General features: G+C 43.4%; 1 protein-coding gene across 3 annotated transcripts in view; it reads right to left on the bottom strand.

Moving 5' to 3' along the window:
- PCMTD1 (protein-L-isoaspartate (D-aspartate) O-methyltransferase domain containing 1) overlaps nt 1–18,766 on the bottom strand; it is an 80,997-nt gene that overhangs the window by 58,918 nt on the left and 3,313 nt on the right. The window contains exon 1 of one of the 3 annotated variants that reach the window (XM_075920712.1): nt 10,481–12,009. The exons of the other annotated variants lie outside the window; for them this stretch is intronic. The gene's annotated coding sequence lies outside the window, so the exon portion shown is untranslated. Of the gene's footprint in view, nt 1–10,480; nt 12,010–18,766 lie in introns of those variants that run through there. 3 annotated transcript variants of the gene reach the window in all.

The raw sequence follows: 18,766 nt of genomic DNA, 5'->3' as shown, positions 1-18,766 counted from the left end.
TCTGCGCTGGGCTTCCGCAGCCATGCTGGGTAGCCCTGTTGCCACGTATGGGCCTCCCACAGCTGTACGTGGGCTCCTGCAGCCCTGCCGGGAAGCTCTGTTACCACACATGGGGCTCCCACTGCTCTGCCACCATGCATGGGGCTCCTGCAACCCTGCCGGGAAGCCCCACACTGCCCTGCCAGTCTGCAGGGCTCCTGGGTGCTGCCCTCCAGTGGGACTCTTTGGTCCTGGAACATCTGTGGTCATGCCAGGCCACAGATGTTGCTGGACCAGAAAGTCCGGGTTAAGAGAGTTTCAACCTATAGTTGCTACATTCAGCAGGACACTTCCCACCTGTTCCTGTAACCACTGAGAACACTTCATATGCTGGAGCAGAGAAAGAAAAAGCAGCATCTATACACCCTCTGCAGTAGTAAATGAAGTAGTAGCATTTGGCGTAAGGCAGAAAGCCAGCAACAAGTCAGAGTACAGCAAGTTGATTGAGAAACAGAAGCCATTCAGTATCCAGCTGCACCCTCCATCCCAGCAGACAACTTAAATGTCTCAGAGTGACATATTTCATCCCTGAGAAAGAGACTCTTAAAGATGCAAGTGGTCATTATTAAACCATAATGCAGGCAGATATGCCCCATATTTGGCAAATGCATGGTTTCTATGTTAACACAGACCAGAAAAAGCAGATGAAACAGGAACATTTACCTAGATATTCTTCCTCCCGGTATGATTGCAAACACTGTTCACCACCATTTAGTTATTGCGTAAGGTGGAATAGCTGAGTAGCTGTAACAGGAATCATGAGATACCACCTCCCAGCCCCCAAACACAACCTAACAACAATCCTCTATTAAATTATTGGCAATCTTATTGAGAATGGTCCACATTTCTGAGATGCATGCTGGTATCCCACAACACAGTGACAATTTACTGAGACAGAGTGTTTGAAGGTGCTGCCTTAGGACAACTAGATGCTTATGCACATGCAACATGCTTTTTTCTATATAATAGGATGAAGTTTAACAAGGACAAATGCAAAGTTCTCCACTCAGGAAGGAACAATCTATTTCACAGATGCAGAATGGGAAGTGATTGTCTAGGAAGGAGTACTACAGAGGCGGGCTGTGCCCACGAAAGCTCATGATGCCATCTACATGTTTTGTTAGTCTATAAAGTGCTACCAGACCATTTGTTGTTTTTAAGTTTATCCTGTATACACTAACTCGGCAACCCCCTGAAGCTACAGAAAGGGATTTAGGGGTCATAGTGGACCAAAACCTAAATATGAGTCAACAACATAACACTGTTGCCAAAAAAAAAAAAAAAAAAAAAAAAGGAAACTTGGGATGCATTAACAGGAGTGTTGTGAGCAAGACACGAGAAGTCATTCTTCCACTCTACTCTGTGCTAATTAGGTCTCATTTGGAGTATTGTGTCAAGTTCTGGTCATCACATTTCAAGAAAAAATGTGGAGAAACTGGAGAAGGTCCAGAGAAGAGGAACAAAAATGACTTAAAGGTCTAGAAGACATGACCTGTGAAGGAAGACTGAAAAAATGGTCTTGTTTAGTTTAGAAAAGAGAAGACTGAGAGGGTGCATGATGGCAGTTTTCAAGTATCTAAAAGGGTGCTACAAGGAGGAGGGAGAAAAATTGTTCTCCTTGGCCTCTGATAGGACAAGAAGCAATGGGCTTAAATTGCAGCAAGGAAGATTAAGGTTGGACATTAGAAAAAACTTTCTAACTGTCAGGGTGGTTAAACACTGGAACAAATTGCCTAGAGAGGTTGTAGAATCTCCATCACTGGAGATATTTAAAAGTAGTTTGGATAGACATCTATCAAGGATGATCTAGATGGTGCTTGGTCCTGCCATGAGGGCAGGGGTCTGGACTTGAGAATCTCTCAAGGTCCCTTCCAGTTGTATTATTTCACTGACAATTCACTGACATACAAGGCAAACTGAAATAGTTCAAAAGCTTCAGAGGGGTAGCCGAGTTAGTTTGTAATAGGAAAAACAACCAATAGTCTGGTAGCACTTTAAAGACTAACAAAACCTATAGATCAGTGGTCCCCAACCTTTCAAGGTTGTCGGGCGCCAGGGGGCATGGCCGTTCGCCCGCCGGGCGCCAGGGGGCGTGGCCGGGGGCGGGGACACTTGCGCCCCGGGGCCGGCGCTCCCCCCCCCCCCAAGCGCCGCGCCAAGCGCCCGGTGCCAGGCCAGCCCTGAGCACCTGGCGGGCGCATGGAAATGCCCCCGCGGGCGCCATGGCGCCCACGGGCACCGTGTTGGTGACCACGGCTACAGATGGTATCATGAGCTTTCGTGGGTACAACCCACTTCTTCAGTTGACTGGAATGTTGGAAGTCCAGATCCAACCTCTCCCTCCTTCCCTTATTTATACTTCTAGCTGCATTTGGAGTCGCAGGGCTTTCTGGGACGTTTCTGCACCACAGGTTGCAAACAAACAGGCTGCGGGTTGCATGCGGCTCACAGGCCCATGTTGAGTAGCCCTTGTCTAGTGTCATCTTACATCCATTCCCATCGTGTCAAAATATGCTAAATCAAATGGGCTCTTCTTTGCTATTGAGAATGTATATTTTCGAACATACCACTTGAGTATGTGGACTGGGAAACTGAAGTCTCAATGAGGCTCTTACCCTTAGCTCTTGTTTTTGGTAAGTGATTCACTTTCTAAAGTACAGGAATTCTGTAATTATGCGACATTGGAGTGAAGGTAGATGAAAGTGAAATCACTACATTCCGAACCCTGGTCTCTTTTGTCTATATGGAACCAAGACATCATCTGGAAACTTACTGCAAGACATGAGGTGAGGCGGGAGGAAGATCAGTCTAAAGCACATTTTGATGGGTCTCCCATATCCAGGGGCGAGCCCCGTTTGCCAGCCATGCTGTCCAGCGTTCTGCGCATGCGCAGATCACCAGAACCCGGCTCGTCCAGATTGTAATCTACTCGCCATGGGCAAGTAGATTACAAAGATTGTCGAGCCTTGCCCATATCTATCAACATGTGTTCCTTAAAATATGCAACCATGTATGTAAAAAAAAAATACAACCCCCCCCATCACTTGCTCTAGTTTTCAGTCATGGCTCTTGCAATATCATTTCACCAGTTGTCCAGTCATCATTATCTTCCTAGATAGGATCTCAATATCTAATGTGAAAAACTAGCAGAATGCCCTTAACGGCAAGAGAAGGGAACAATTCAGGTATATTTATATAAAAGAATCTCAATCACTTTTACTTTGCGGGGCACTTTTATATATACTTTTAATTAAAATTGTCAATAATTCAAATCAATACCAAATATGATTTTCTACTGTGCACTATCCATAACACTACCCCTTTTCTTTCATTTTGGACAGAATTTTTTTAAATGCATAATCTGCTTAAACTAGCTGCTACACCTCTAGATGGAAATCTGTCCCTGCTCTAGTCCCATTTGAGCCAGTTACACTGGCACTGAAGAGCTGTAGGATAAAAATAAGCTTCCACTACTGAATTCCATTCGGCTACATCTACACTACCGGTTTTGCCAGAAGAGGCAAGGCAAATGAAGTGCTGATTAGCATTGTTGTGGTTTTTTGGCATAATTTATTCTGATACGTTTTTGAGCAAGAGGCTTTTGAGATGGGCTCCTATCCTCAGTCCAATGCATTTGGATACTAGCTCTATGGAGTGTTGTGCCAACATGTACTTTGTAGACACCCTTGGAGCCATAACCAACCCAAAGGGGAGGATCATAAATTGACAATGGCTCACACCTATTGTGAAATAAAGAAATCGTCTGTGCCCCTAGAAAAATCACTATGTGGAAATACATGGCCTTGCTATTGAGGTTGGCACGTCAATTCCCCAGATCCAGGTTGGGGATGATATAGGCCAGGGAGGCCATGTGAAACTTGAGCCTCACCAGACAGTAGTTCAGTTCTTGCAAGTCCAGAATTGAACAAAGTCTGCCCTTGGCTTTCTGGATTAGAAAACAACAGGAGTAGAAGCCCTGACTTCTAAACTGGGATGGCATCTCCTCCACAACTCCCATATGGAACAAGTCATTTACCTCTTGCTTGAGAAGTTTCTCATGAGAGGAGTCCTTGAAGAGGGACGGAAAGAATAGGTGGGGAAGGAGGACGGAGGAGAGCTGGAGAATAAAGATTTGCTGTACTGTGGCTAGGACTCAATAGTCTGTAGTAATAGCATGCCAGGCTTCTCCTTAAGAGGGATGGGGGGGGGGAGGGAGACACTTATCTTTGCCTGCTTTCTTGGTCCTCTTGGAGGGGACCACCAAAGATGCCCAGTGAGTACTCAGCACCAAGGTACTAATACTCACTGCCCAGTTCACTGGTCTTTGGGAGCAAGGTCTGACTCCATAAGTTATGTCTTTAGACAGATAAGCCTTTCCCTTATTGTCCTGAGTCAAAAGGATTTGCAGATACAGCACTTCTCAGTGAGACAAAGGTGATTGCCATGTAGGTCTCTAACTGGCATAAGATGTAGCAGTTAACACACCGTTTGAAACAAGGGAAGTGGAGCATGCCTGGTCTCCAGGCTACCTCCTTAAAGGTTACTAACTATCTATTTAGTACTAATAACTAAAACAACATGAGAGAAAACTATTTACAATTGAATAGGCAAACAGTTCCAAGCACCACCACTCATGGCAAGAAGAACCTGAGGGGGTCCGGCAACATCCTATATACCATGGCATGCATGCGCCACTCCAAGGGATGATATGAGCAAGCACTCTCAGAAGAAGCAATCATTCTGACTTCCTCTGATCAGTTAGGTTTTCAAGGTAACAAGGACAAGAGGCCTTTTTTCCTCAACTGTAGCCAGAACTTTGGTCAACAGTTTTATTGATACAAGTTGAACCTCTCTAGTCCAGCAACATCTGTAGTCCAGCATGATTTAAGTTAATCGTATGTCCAGTTACAGGTGTGGTCAAGTTTCCCATGGTTCTATAAAGTTTGTTTACAGCCACCTGCTCACAGTGTTCTGTACTGTTATTTAGCTCTAATATATCCCTAAATGTCTTCTAGGAGCCTAGTAATCAGTGTGAGGCTACGTCTAGACTGCAGGCTTCTCTTGGAAGAAGCTTTTCCGGAAGAGATCTTCCAAAAAAAACTTCTTCCGAAAGAGAGCATCCACACTGCCAAAGCACATCGAAAAAGTGATCTGCTTTTTCAACAGATAGCATCCACAGTGAATGGACGCCATCTCTCATGTAAGCTGTGATTACTATGGGTGGAATGACCACCAGGGCACCTGTGCTTTTTCCTCTTTCCTCTTCTGTTGAAAGAACTCTCTCTTCCCCATCCACACACGCCTTTTTCCGAAAGAGATCTTTTGGAAAAGGCGTTCTTCCTTGTAGAAAGCCATTTACCAGTGTCAGAAAAAAAACAACCCTCTGTTCTTTCCTTTTCTTTTCCTCCAAAAGAACATGATTGCAGTGTGGACAGAAGTGAGGTTTTTTTCAGAAAATGTTGGTAATGCTGCTAGACAATATTGACCTCCCATGTTTCAACAAGCTCTCTGGTTCAGCACCAGTCAGGTACCAAGTGTGCCGTACTAGAGAGGTTCAACCTATGCATTTAGTCTCTGAACAGCGATCCAAAACAATAAAAGTGCCAAGTGTTTGCCATTTATTTTATATTTTTCTCATCAATTCAGTCCAAGTGATGGGGGAAAAGGAATCACACTTTATTTCAGGGCTAACCTGACATATGCTGTGGAAATCATCATTATTCTGATATTAAAGGCATCAGAGAATATTCTCATCTTCTCCATCCCTTTTCTGCTAGGTAAAAAGGCTGAACAGTATATAAAGAACTCAAAGATGCAAAAAGATTCCATGCAGTGTAGACACAGAAGACAACTGACTGTATAGCTGCTTTCTGAGGACTCCCCTCACAATGTGCCTGGAACAGGGACACATCAAAGGCAGAAAGACCGCATATAGCACTCAAAGATTCTAGGAAGTATGTAGCCCACAGGCCAGTCTAGGAAAACTGCATTAACCACACATGCAGGTGGTTATACCAGGAGACTCTCCAGAAGCAGGAACAGTCCATATTTAGAAGGACACAAAGGTTGTAAAATTGTAAAACTATTTTGAAAAAGTTTAAAAATTTAAAACCATTTTTGCCTATCCCTCCCTGCTTCTCCTGCACTGAGAGTTCAATGTTTATCTTTAAGAGGTGCAAAAGAAACCTATTTACTAGCATTGTGATGGACAGGAGATATGCTGGCTAAGCACCTGGTGACTAAAGGGTTACACTAGCAAGGGGGTTGGTAGAGCACCAGAAGAACCAATGGGACACAGTGCTAAAATATTAATTGTATCTTGCCAGGTTTTTTTTTTTTTTTTGCAGGGAGTTAAGACAGGAGTTGAGACATACAGGATGATTTAAACCCAGACATGACTACCATGCCTCCAAGGAATTCAGGGCACGGAAGTAGACTGGATCAGGAAGGGATCGTGAATAAATAAAGGGAAAATGTGTACTCAGTCATAATCAGCGAACTTTTCTTTGTTTTAGTTGTTTGGTTAAACTTCTCTGTATGAATCTATGCCTTCCCTCCTGCATTCACTATGTAAGGCCATGTCTAAATTACACCCCTCTGTCGGCAGAGGGACGTAAATTAGACACATCGGAAATGCAAATGAAGCGGGGATTTAACTATCTCGCACTTTATTTGCATAATCACGTTCAGGCACTGTTTTGAACAAGCGCTATTTCGAAACTGAAACCGCAGCTTAGCAACGGTTCTGCTGACAGCGCGGTGATTTTTCGACAGAGCCTGTACTCCTTGTTTTTTAATACAGGCCTAAGAGAGTACCCAGAAGTGTTCTCTGCGTTTTAATTGGTTTTACTCAGTAACACCTAGCAACCAAATATGTTTTATCAGGTATATCTTTTTATTTTGCTAATAAAAAACACCTTTAAGGCAATGATTTGATTCTTGTGTCCTGGAAAGAATCAAGAGGTCTCTGTGTGTGTCTGCCTAGCCTGAGGGGTCAGCTATCAGAAATACAGTTTGTTTCTTTTTTCAAGCTCTCTTGTGGCAGAGGAGATTGGGGTACTCCTGGGGAAGGAAGTCCAAGTGCTTTCTTCCTTGGTTCAAGAAGAAAGGGGGTTGTTCCACTTGGTGGTGGCAGCTATCCTCCAAAGTCAGTAAATCTGTGACTCTGGGGAGGTTTTTTAAGCAGAGCCTATAGCAGCAAGGTATTTAAGGTCTCTTGCAGGCCCCCCTTTTCTGCACTTGAAGTGCCAAAGTGGGCAACAGCCCTGACAGGAATATTCAGTTGACATTTAAATACAGTAAAATACCAATAGTCCGGCATTCAACTGTTCGGCACTCCCGATACTCCAGCATCAAAATGCCAAGCGCGCCTGACCAGCTGATTAAAAAGCCTGCTACTCAGCACACAGGGAGCATAAGGTTGTGGGGAAGGGGGTGGGATCCTGTTGCAGTATGGAGAGGAGCAGTTTTGCTTCAGCAAAGGGGAAAGGGGAGGGGAGAGGGAGGAGGATCAGGTTACAGCATGGAGGAGACCCGAAGAGGAAAGGGGAGGGGAGAGGGAGGGAGACTGTGTCCTGGCCAGCTGTACCGGACCTCCCGATTCTCCGAAAAATCTGATAATCCGGCACCACCTAGGTCCAAAAGGTGCCGGATTATCGGAAGTCTACTGTACTACAATGAAATGGAGGGCTTTTACATGCATTTTGCATTTGTGTTTCTATTCCTGATATTTTTATGTGTATTTATGTAATCATACTAAATAAAAAACTGCTTTCACAAGTCTAATGTACTTCTAACTAATCTGATCAATTAGGATAGTGCAGATGGTTTACATAACAAGTGAGATTTTAAATGTAAACTGTAACAGTTGTACTAGTGTGGTAATTAGTAACATTATACTATACAACCACTTAAAAAAAAAAACAATCACTTGCCACTACCATAGGTACTCAGTATAACTTTCCTTATGTATTAATGTTGAAGATACAGCCTACTCTGTGTCATGAATGGATTGCATTAGGCTAGATTTACAGCATGGCTTGACTGCATCTCTTACTTTTATGGACTAGCAAACCTCCATTTAAAGAGTAATGTCAGCTGCTCACGCTATCCAAAGCATCTTTCAGTTGCAAGTGTCCAGAATATTTTTGTATTGGACAAACAGAATGTAACCTCCATGGTTCTATCTTCATACACAAATATTTATAATTCGCCTCTTTGGTATTGGTCAGTCTTCAAAAGTACAGAACCCTAATTCTAAATTATTTCACCCCATACTGAAATTATATGGTTCTTTTAGCATCTCTCTGCATCAAGTTGTCCAAATTTCAAAAAACCAATCAGGATATATATGAGGATGTATTTATGAGCCTGATTTGGGGATCTGCCTCTTATTGTTATTTTAATACATCTCTTACTTACTGTCCTACATTGAGAATTCTGCAGAAATATTGTACCTTTTTAAGAAAACGTATGTAATTATCTTTTTTGCAGATATAAAACAAGACACTCAACTACTGACCACCTTTTTTAGTGTGGAAGGATATTTTAAATGAACAGCTTCTCTGATTTTGTTTTTCATCCCCTTTGGGTATTTTAAGATAGTAAACTTCTCATGAAGTGTATATCTCACTGACTTTCATTGGGAGCTGTTGCTAGCTAGAATTCAGAAACTGGCTGTAATATTCTAAGCGCTGAATGGACCCTGGTGGTATATACTGATAGATTATAGAACAAGGGCTGTGCTAATCAGCCTCATGCTCAAAGTACAAAGGCCCAAGAGTGATAAAGTGACCTTTGATAAAGTGATAAAGTGTATTTCAAAGAAGAAATACAAATAATTATCTAAATAAAGACACATTATGCTCACCAAAAGAGTCAACCTGGCTGGGACACTCTTTTTCCAAAAATAACCAGTAAACCTGGTTGTATGAGGCATAAGGGTTATTTCAGAAGAAGGGTTTCTCCTGAAATAATCGCGTCTACGCAGCGTTTGTTATTTCGAAATAGGGTATTTCGAAATAGCGGCAGTCTGCGACTATGCAAATGAAGTGCAGGAAATTCAAATCCGCACTTCATTTGCAATTTCGTTTGTCTGCATTTGCATCCCTCTCTCAAAAGAGGGTGTAAGTGTAGACATACCCTAAATTAGGGATCTCAGAGGGGTAGCTCTGTTAGGTAAGTTTTTTTTAAAATGTTTCAGACTGAGGAAGTGGGTTTTGCCTATAAAAGCCATGATACTACATGTTTATTTATGTTTGTTAATCTAAGGTGCTACATGACTATTAGGTTGTTTGTTAAAATCTGGGATGTGATGGTTAACTGGTAAGCATCCACCTTACTGGTGATGCCTACCCGTTATGGTTAACCGACGTGGGCCTATCCCGAGCAACCTCCACCCCACTCCAAGCAGCCCCAGCCACCACCGTTTAAGCAGTTAACTGGTTAAACATAACGCTTAACCAGTTGACAGATTAAGTATGTAAAATCACATTTAATCTAAGTGACCGTCTAAACTTAGCTCCAGGACAAAGACAGTGGTTGATAACTATAATCTTCTGGCACAGTCGAATTCTCAAAGGGGTCAAGTACTCTACAGAGTGCTTGCCCACCTTGGCAGAAAGGATATTGAGTTAGAAGCGCCACACACTCCTGGCAGGGCAGGAGGAGACTTTGCACATTCCCCCCCCTCTCTTCCCCAAGCCCTGACTGGCCTGCGGATAGGGGGAAGCATGCAAAGTCTCCTCCTGCCCTGCAAGAGCATGGTGCTTCTAAGAGGTCCTTGCAGGACGGACGCAGGGCAGGAGACTTTGTGCGCTCCCCTCACTCCCAGGCCAATCAGGGGTTGGGGGCAGCGGAAGCGCATGAAGTCTCCCCTGCACTGTAAGTGGCTCAGCAGTTAAAAGTCAACCGCCAGCTCCTGCTCAGCTAGCAGTTAACTAAGTATGGCGCTCCCTTGTAGGGTGGGGGCAGGGAGTGTGAGACTTCACATGCTTCCTCTCCCCAGGCCCTGACTGATCTGGGAACAGCAGGGGGGAGCAAGCAAGGTCTCCAACTGCCAGGGGCATGGGTACCTAGAGAGAATGACCAGCTGTTCTGTACAGCTGTCGGTTTTCTTGGGGGGGGGGGGGGGAAGGGAGGGAAAGACTTTGTGCACTCCCCCACCCCCAGACGAATCTGGGTCTATGGGTGGGGAGGCACAGAAGTGTCCTGCCCCCCCCCTTCTGTCAGAGACCCTGCCCCCTAAAAAATTCTGAAGTGGCCCCTGGTCAAAAATGATTGCCCACCCACTGTGTAGGGGACAGAATGGTTACCTACCCAACAATAACTATGGTTCTTTGAGATATAACCAGTGCATTTCCCACTGCAAGCGCAGGGTAAGCAGTACACTGCTTCAACAATTACAGTTTCAGCTTTATCAAACAGTAACTAAAGTTCTTACCTGAGCTTGGCATTTGATCTGTCTGCCATGTGAAGGGCATAATATTTAACACAAGTCAGTGGGTTGATCCACATTGTAGCCTTCAAATCTCAGAAGCTGGCACATTCCTAAAGCAGGCAGAAAATGCTGCCACTATCCTTGATGGAAGCGTGCCTTCATGTTCAGAGGGAAATGGTCACCAGCCATCTGATACCATCTGATCCTCAATCAATGCTTTAGAGCATGACTTCAGGTTTGTTTGTGTTGTATTTTCTTTGCTACAAGCAGTTACAAACAAGGTCAAGTCTAAAAATAGCAGATGGCTAAATTCTTGACATTTAAAACTTAATCTCAGAGCTATGTATTTAATGCAGATTGTTGGTCTCTATAAAAATAAAATATCTACAGTCAACTCTGTCTTAAGAAAAAAGATTAAGGGCCTAGTATCAAGGGTCCTTCAAATACCAAGTGCTTCAGTAGGACTCTATGAATTAGGCTATAAGCATGCAATGTGGATAGCTCTTAGAAATTGCCAAGTGCCTCAAGCTATTTGGTGTTTGTTTTAAAAGCATAGAGCCCAGAACCATGACAATCTCTGTTTTCTAGGAACTATCAAGGAAAAAATGAATGTTTTTAGGCACTGGAAAGTTGGATTTTCTTTTCCTGTGGTAAAAATTTAAATAATTTTGAACTACCATGGCAAGAAATCAGACATCTATACATTTCTACCTGTGCATATGTTTTTAACATTGTTCCAGGACTGAATAGGTAGTTCAGACCTTAAACTACTCTATTTACAGTTTGCCTTAGTAAAAAGATGTTCATCTTTTCCTCATAGAGATTACATCATTGGAGGAACTTCCGTTAACAGAACACTAACCAATATTTATAGACCTAAAGTCTCAAGCCACTTTAAAAAATGCTTTGTTTACTGAAAAAGGCTTAAAGATTTTTCTTCAAACTTAACACAGCTACAACATATGGAAAAATGTAGTGCTGTGGTTTTATTCCCCTAACAATTCACTGCAAATTAGGAATAAGGATATAGATAGAACTAAAACATTTCTTAAAATAGTAAGGTTGTCTTAGATTATCAAGACAGGAAGAGTGTCTCATATTGCCACAACTGGGAAAGTGGGCTTTGATCTTGCTTGGGGCATTTGATCACGACTGCAATAGACTTAATCATTTTGATATACATGCTAAAAAACATCAACACGAAGTGTAGCCGATTGTGGGTTCCCCCTCGCAAAGGTCAAAGTAGTTTTGTGTAGCGCACTCAGCTTCCCCCTCGCCCTCCTGTAACCTTTATGGCTTTACATTTTAAGTCTTCAGTATATTTTTAAATGCTTGCTGTGAGCAAAGTGAAATAGAGCATTTGTAACCACAAAGAATGAAAACCTGCAGTGCAGTGATCAAGGCAGTTGGTGGAAATTGAAGACTGGTTTTTAAACCTCATTACATCTGGAAAAAAGATTTAAGTTAGAAACTGGCAAATATAACTATTGTTTGAAAGAAGGTGAAGTCAAAAGACAAAAAAAGTGATATGTAAGTTTAGGATAAACTAAAATACCAAACTTTTTTTTTCTTATAATAGTTTCTTCTTTTGACAGCCTACATTTGTGGTTTGGCTTGGTTTTGATTCTAACTTCTCTTTTTCATAACTGAAACTAATACAGATCTCTCTGTCATCTCAGAATATGTTTAGACCTGATCTACTGAGTAGGTGTGCATGAGTTTGTTATATACATTCACTTGCGGGGTTGGTGCCTCAAGACGGATTTCAAATCTTAAAATCATGTAATTAATTCCAATGTAATAGTGGCATCTATTACTTATGGAACCATCAATTAATGTACAAATCTTTAGAACATCTAGTTCTCAACTGGTGTAAAGCATACATTTTGGCTTGAGTGAGGTTTTGAAAAGATGATAAAGAATCACATGAGAGACTTCTGCTTAGTTAAAGCTTACCCAAGTACTAGTTCTAGGCCAGTGATCAGAAAGAACAAAGTTACTTATCTATATTGCTAGCTTTAAAGAATTCTCGTCCCCCCCCTTGAAAAATAGCTGTAGATTAGAGGGTATTATCTAGCAGAACAGGACTGGAAATCAGAAGTTTGTGATTCAGTCATCATCTTAGTATATGTAAACTATTTGTCTAAGGTGGCACTTGCCCAGGATTCATAGACCAACAATCCCCAATTAGTACTAGCTATGTGTCTTATCTTACTATACCGATAAAAAAGTTTTTCCTGCAGGATGACAGAGTGATGTCATTATATCACTCTGCATCCCACAGGAACAAGCCACACCCACATAGAGGGCTTGGGCTGCCCATGGCTGGGCCCTCCTCTCCCCTCCCCTTCCCTTCCCAGTGGCTGGGGAAAGCCAGGGCCAGCGTGGCTCTGGCCAGTTCCACTGCCACGCGGTCTCCCTGGAGCCACGCATCCATCCCCAGAGCTCTGGGGGATAGAGGGGAGCAGCAGCCGCCAGCCCATCTGGGGCGGGGAGGAGGAGGAGGGGAGATCCAGAACAGCAGCCATAAGCCAAGCGGTCCCGGAAGCTATGAACTGCAAGCCCCTTCCTTTCCCCCGGTGCGGGGGTGGGGGCAGAAGCCACAATTGATATGGCCACTCACCTCCCCCTTCCCTTGTGCTGAGGGGTGGGGGAAAATGCAATTCACATGGCCCTTCCTTCCTCCCCAGTGCTCGGGAGGGAGGGGGGGTGGAAGCTGCCACAGTGGAAGGAGCATGTGGCCTGGTAAGACATCTCAGTAGCCATCCCCCACAGTTGGGGGAGGGGGCAGGAAAGAAAGCTGGGCCTGGTCTGCCCCCCCCCCCCCGAAGGCTGAGGGAGGGAGAGCTGGGCCAGCCTCGGTGGGGCCACTCCCCTGGAGGTTAGGTGGGAGGGGGGAGAAGGCTGGACTTGGCTGCAGCAGGGAGGTAGGTGAGGGGAAAGAAAGGGCCTGGGCGGGGAGGGAGAAGGGACCCAGGCTGGCACGGCTGCAGCCCGGACCTCCCTAGAGGCAGACTGGGGTGGGGGAACCGGGGTTGCCTACCTCCTAATTGTCTTTTTTTATTCTGTAACTTATTTTGATCCACCTGTTTTCACTTGCAACCACTTAAATCCTACTGTTTCTACTTAATAAAATTACTTGTATTTATTATCAAACCCAGTGTAAATAATTCTTACTGGGTGGGGGGTGGGGCAACAATCAATGTTCTTCTTTAAAATGGGCTTACCTGAATGAGCTTTGAACATGTGAAAAAGATTTATTTCGGGGTTGTTTCCTGGATGCTGTGCTTTTAACTACATTCTCCTAGAGCTGAAGTGATTCAGTGTTGGTACTGCACTTCGGGGTGAGGAGGGATGGGAGGCAGTTATCTGAGCTCTGTGCCTTGTCTTGTGGTGACCAGGAAATATGACCCAGCAGAACAGGATGGTGAGGAGCCCCAGAGAACAAGGCGGCAAGGGTCAGTAGCTTTATCAGCACACTGGGAAGCAGCCCCAAGAGGTCTTCTGGAACGGCACCTCAAGCCACAATTGTTTATTCATGAAAATGGGTATTTTAAAAATATTCAAAGTGTAACTGCTATAGACAGAATAAATGCATTTAAAACATTTTTAAGATTTGGAAATCTTAAGAAACATCATCATGTAGAAAAATCTTTTTGACTTGAAACTAGCTACTTCTTAAGACACTTGCTGCAGGAGAAAACGTTTCAAGTAGGGAGGCAGCCGAATTTTTACATGCTCCTGCCATTACCAAGAGTTTGGCTCCTGTATGTTTTTGCAATCCTCATTTAAAACAGGGGTGGGAAACCTATTTTTGGTCGGGGGCCATTGACCCACAGAAAAAAATTAGTCGGGGACCGCACTAAAATGAGAAGGAACAACAACAAAAAAAGCAACCTTCCAGAGGTGGTCCGCTACTGAGAAGGAGAAAGACATTCTACACATTCTCCTTACACACCAAAGGCATGGAGGGCCCAGGCTAGTACATTTTGTGAGCTCCAGCCCCATTAGGGAATAGTGAGCACGTTGGAGCACCAGCATAGGCTCCCTAATTCTGGGGGGAAGCCCCGAGCCTCGGGGTTCAGATCCAGGCAAGCTGAGAGTCACATCTGGCCCCCGGGCCTTGGGTTCCCCACCCCGATCTAAAATATGAAAACCAAACACTCATTGCCACAAATTGTAAAAACAACTTTGTCAAAAAACTGGCCCACTCAAATTGTGGTACAAGTGCGTAGACACTTGGAGCTTATCAGCCCTTGCTCTCTACTATTCAGTCGAGTAGTGTGCTCCTGTCTGGTGTCACTCAGCTAACAGGAGACTCATCTCACACAAAGCTATGCAAATTGTTAATGCAACTTTACATTCAACTCCATCGTCATGGCTGCCAATACCTACTGTCATAGCACTGCCCCATATTTGCTATGAAGGAGCCTCCAGCATGCTCCTGGCCAAGACCTGTGGGACCAGCGATTTGCCTCTGTATTCAGACCACTCACCAGTTTGACCACACGCCAGGACTAGAGATGTAAAATGGTTACCTGGTAAGCATTTGCCTTACCAGCATGTTTACCAGGACAAAATGGGTTAACTGGCAGGCCCAGTAGAAGCAAGTGCTCTCTCCTGCACCTGCAACACAGCAGGCCCAGCCCAAGCCTTCCCCTCTCCCACATACAGCCCACCACAGGATCGCAGTTATCCAGTCAAACATATTTAATTTTTTAAACAGGATTTTACATCCCTACAATAGGACATGATGGTGAATCTGCTTGGCTAACAAGTAGTCAACAACAACTGTCAATCATTCTCTCCTCACCACCCAACCCCCGACTTTTGACATGCCAAGGCACCTGTGGTTACCCCTGAACCAGTTTAGAACAGGAAGGGCAATTGTGTGAGCTATTCTCTAATGACCTACGCTGTAGATGCAGTCAACATCAGAATATGTCACATATCCTTGACAAGTGCCCACTGGCTTATTTTGATGGTTCGCTAATATCAGCAGCATCAGCCAGGTAAAGAGCTATCAAATGGCTGGCACGCTGCACATATGCAAAGAGAATGAAAGTTGTCATGTTCATTTTTAACAGGACTTACTTTCTTTTTCCTAACATTCCTCATGTGTTGTTGCTTTAAATAACCACTTTTTCATTTTAAAACAGCATTATAAGTTGTAGTAAACTCAGTGTCAGAAAACTTAAAAATGTATAATTAAAATAAATTTGCCTTTGTCTTTTTAAGAAATTAATTGCCTGGCTTTAGACTGACAGTCTGTATCCCACAACGTCACTTATGGCTGTGTACATAGAGACTTAAGCACATTCTTACATTTAAACACGAGAGTAGTCCTGTTGATGTCAAAGGGTCTTTTATTACTACTGTTTGTTACTCTGTGTGCAGCTGCGTTGAACAGCAACAAATAAGGAACTGTCACATCTTGGGTGGGGAAAATTATTTTCACTTTAAGTCTGGGTGATACCCAGTTGAATTCCTAGAACAACTGTGACATTTTCTAAAGTTAGTGTCAATTTCCTGATAATACTGGTTTCTAAAAGCACTTTTTGGTAGCCCTCTTAGTCTCTTTGTAAATCCCTTCAGTGAAAATTTGGAACTCTTTATGAAGAAACACTTTTGTATTTTCGAGTTGCAGGCCAAAGACTTACAGCTAAAAAGAAAAAAATCTTAATAAAGTAATTGCTACTTCTAACTGACCTGGCAAAAAATATTATAGAAGCTTTACAAAGTATATATAATAATGCAGATTTAATGGCTGAGATTTTCTGAAGAGAAGAACTCTCTTTTTAATGAGAGTTGGGCATCTAACTTCATTAAGTCTCTGAAAATGTCTCCAAAGGTACCAATAGAAAGCATTAATTTTAACTGGATTTAATTGAATACCCATATTTAAATATTTCATTTTTTTCTGGACAGTATTACATTCAGTGCTACTTCACCATCAGGAAGTCCCAACAAGTTGTTTCACATCCACACTCCTTTCCCCCTTCTGAACTCAAAGAGAAAGCAGATAAACTCTAAGGCTACGTCTACATTGGCAAGATTTTGCGCAAAAGCAATCGCTGGCCGCGAGTACTTGCGCAAGAACACTGACGCTCTAAAGTATAAAATCAGTGCTTCTTGCGCAAATACTCTGACGCTCCGGCTCAGGGATAAGCCCTCTTGTGCAACTGTTCTTGGAAGGGCTGCACTCTTGCATGATATTAACGGAGGAGGTGTGGGGGTCTGGGATGGAGGTTGGATGCAGAAGGGAACTTGGGATAAGGAATGGAGTTAGGATAAAGGAAGCAGTTGTGACCTGGGGCACTGGACTGCAGTGCAGGGGGTTGGATTGTGACCTAGGTTAGGGAATTGTGGTACAGGGATTTGGGTTGTGAGGTAGGGCAGGAAAGGACTGTGATCTGGGGCAGAGGATTGGGGGGGCAGATCTGGGAGGGTTATGGGTGTAGGAGAGGGCATAGGATTTGGGTATGTGGAGTAAGGGGCAGAGGATTGGAGGAGGGGTGCCAAAGGCAGGGTCTGGCCAACAGTTACTGAAATAGGCAGCTCCCATTGGCTGGTTTTGTGCGATTGTGCTGGGGGGAGGAGTAGCTCCTAAAGCTTTCCTCCCCTCTCCTCTGGGCTCACAGTTTTTAAAGAAAAATTGCCCCACAACTGTGTCTGAGCAGCATGCAGGTCGGGCAAGGCAAGTGGAACCTGTCTGGGGCTCCCTGCAGCATCTGTGGACTGAATCTGGTGGCTTGGCGGGCTGCTTCCTGCCCACGGGCCGTATTTTGTCCAGGTCTGCTCTAAAACTCCACCCAGCTGTACAGAGGAATGCAGCCTGAGTTGCCATGGTGACACCTGATGTCACCTCAAGACTATTTTAAGGCTGTAGAGACTTGATTTTACTAAAAGCTGCTTTGATAAAACTTCAAAGGCTACTGTCTACACACACAATTTTGCATAATCCGTAGTTGGTGTTAATCTTCAAGGGCTTGACATAATTCCTTGGGATATTATTTACATTCACATTACAATCACAATGTATAAATGACACATTTTCTAGAGACTGATTCCAAATTTATCTTCTGGAATCATGAAAACCCTAAAATACTTACCTCTATTTTTAAAGGCTGTTTGATCTACACTTTAGAAACATAATAGTCAAGCTCTCTTTTATAACAACCCCAAAGTCCTGAGTCAATTATATAAAGATCTTTTTACCCCTTAGTGCATATGTTTTTGTGTGTAAAACATAGCATGGATTAACAGTCAATACCCTGACCAAGGCTAGAAGCTATCAGTTTCTATGTGCATATATATCCAATTTTGGCGAACTGGTGTCTCATTTTCAGGAGTACAGAATTTGGCACTGTGTACCAGTTCTGTTCCTCCAATATTCCCAATGCTACATTTTAAATTGTACTGAGTGAGAACCCCCTCTCCAGCCAAGTCCGAGTAAACTGAAGCCATCAGCCAAATGCTAAGCCTACTGAGAAATCTACCCCTTAAGGAGCAAACTGATTTTTCTGAACAATGAAGTGAGTGCATCAGTGTTTCGCTGGCATCACCAGATATTCAAGTTCCACTGACACAATGCAATGACTAGAATGCAGTACAAACTAGAAGCCCCACAGAAATAGACTTTTTCCAACCATTCATCCTATACTCATCACTGTACTAGCCGAGCACCTAACCTTACTACTGTATTTAACACAGGCTTATAGGGGAGGAGGAGAATGACTCATATCTCCTTAAGAGAAAAAGCATTGTGAACAGATTAAGAAAAAAAGGATAGAACATTACAAGGTTACAGATATTTCAGAAAATATTTCTGTTATATATCCACAAATATATTGTCCCATCTCTGGGAGCCTGATTATATCCCATCAGGCACTGATTGTGATAGAAGGTCCAACAACAGGGTCACAGTAAAGATTCTCATGCTCCAGTTTAATTTCACTGAATAAAACACACTTATCAAGGTGGAAAATAGGTGAATCCATGGCTGGTGAGAAAGAATACCTTAAATTGCTTTGGAGACACTGCTTCTCTTACCAAAGCACAGAAGAGAGGAAGGTGGACTTGTAGCAAAGGCACTGCACTAGGACTCATGAAATCGAGGTTCAATTTCTAACGTTCCAGAAGACTTCCTGTGTGGTTTTATGCAATACTTTTCAGTCTCTGTCCCTCAAAACTGGTCTGTTACTTCTGTTCACCTATACTGTTTAGGTTGTAAGCTCCTTAGAGCAGGGACTCTCTTGCTACAGTAGAGCCTCAGTGTTATAAGCATAT

This window comes from Pelodiscus sinensis, chromosome 2 (assembly GCF_049634645.1).
Source record: "Pelodiscus sinensis isolate JC-2024 chromosome 2, ASM4963464v1, whole genome shotgun sequence".
NCBI lineage: Eukaryota > Metazoa > Chordata > Testudines > Trionychidae > Pelodiscus > Pelodiscus sinensis.
Note: the sequence above shows the minus strand (reverse complement) of the source record. Positions and strands in the feature narration are given on the sequence as shown.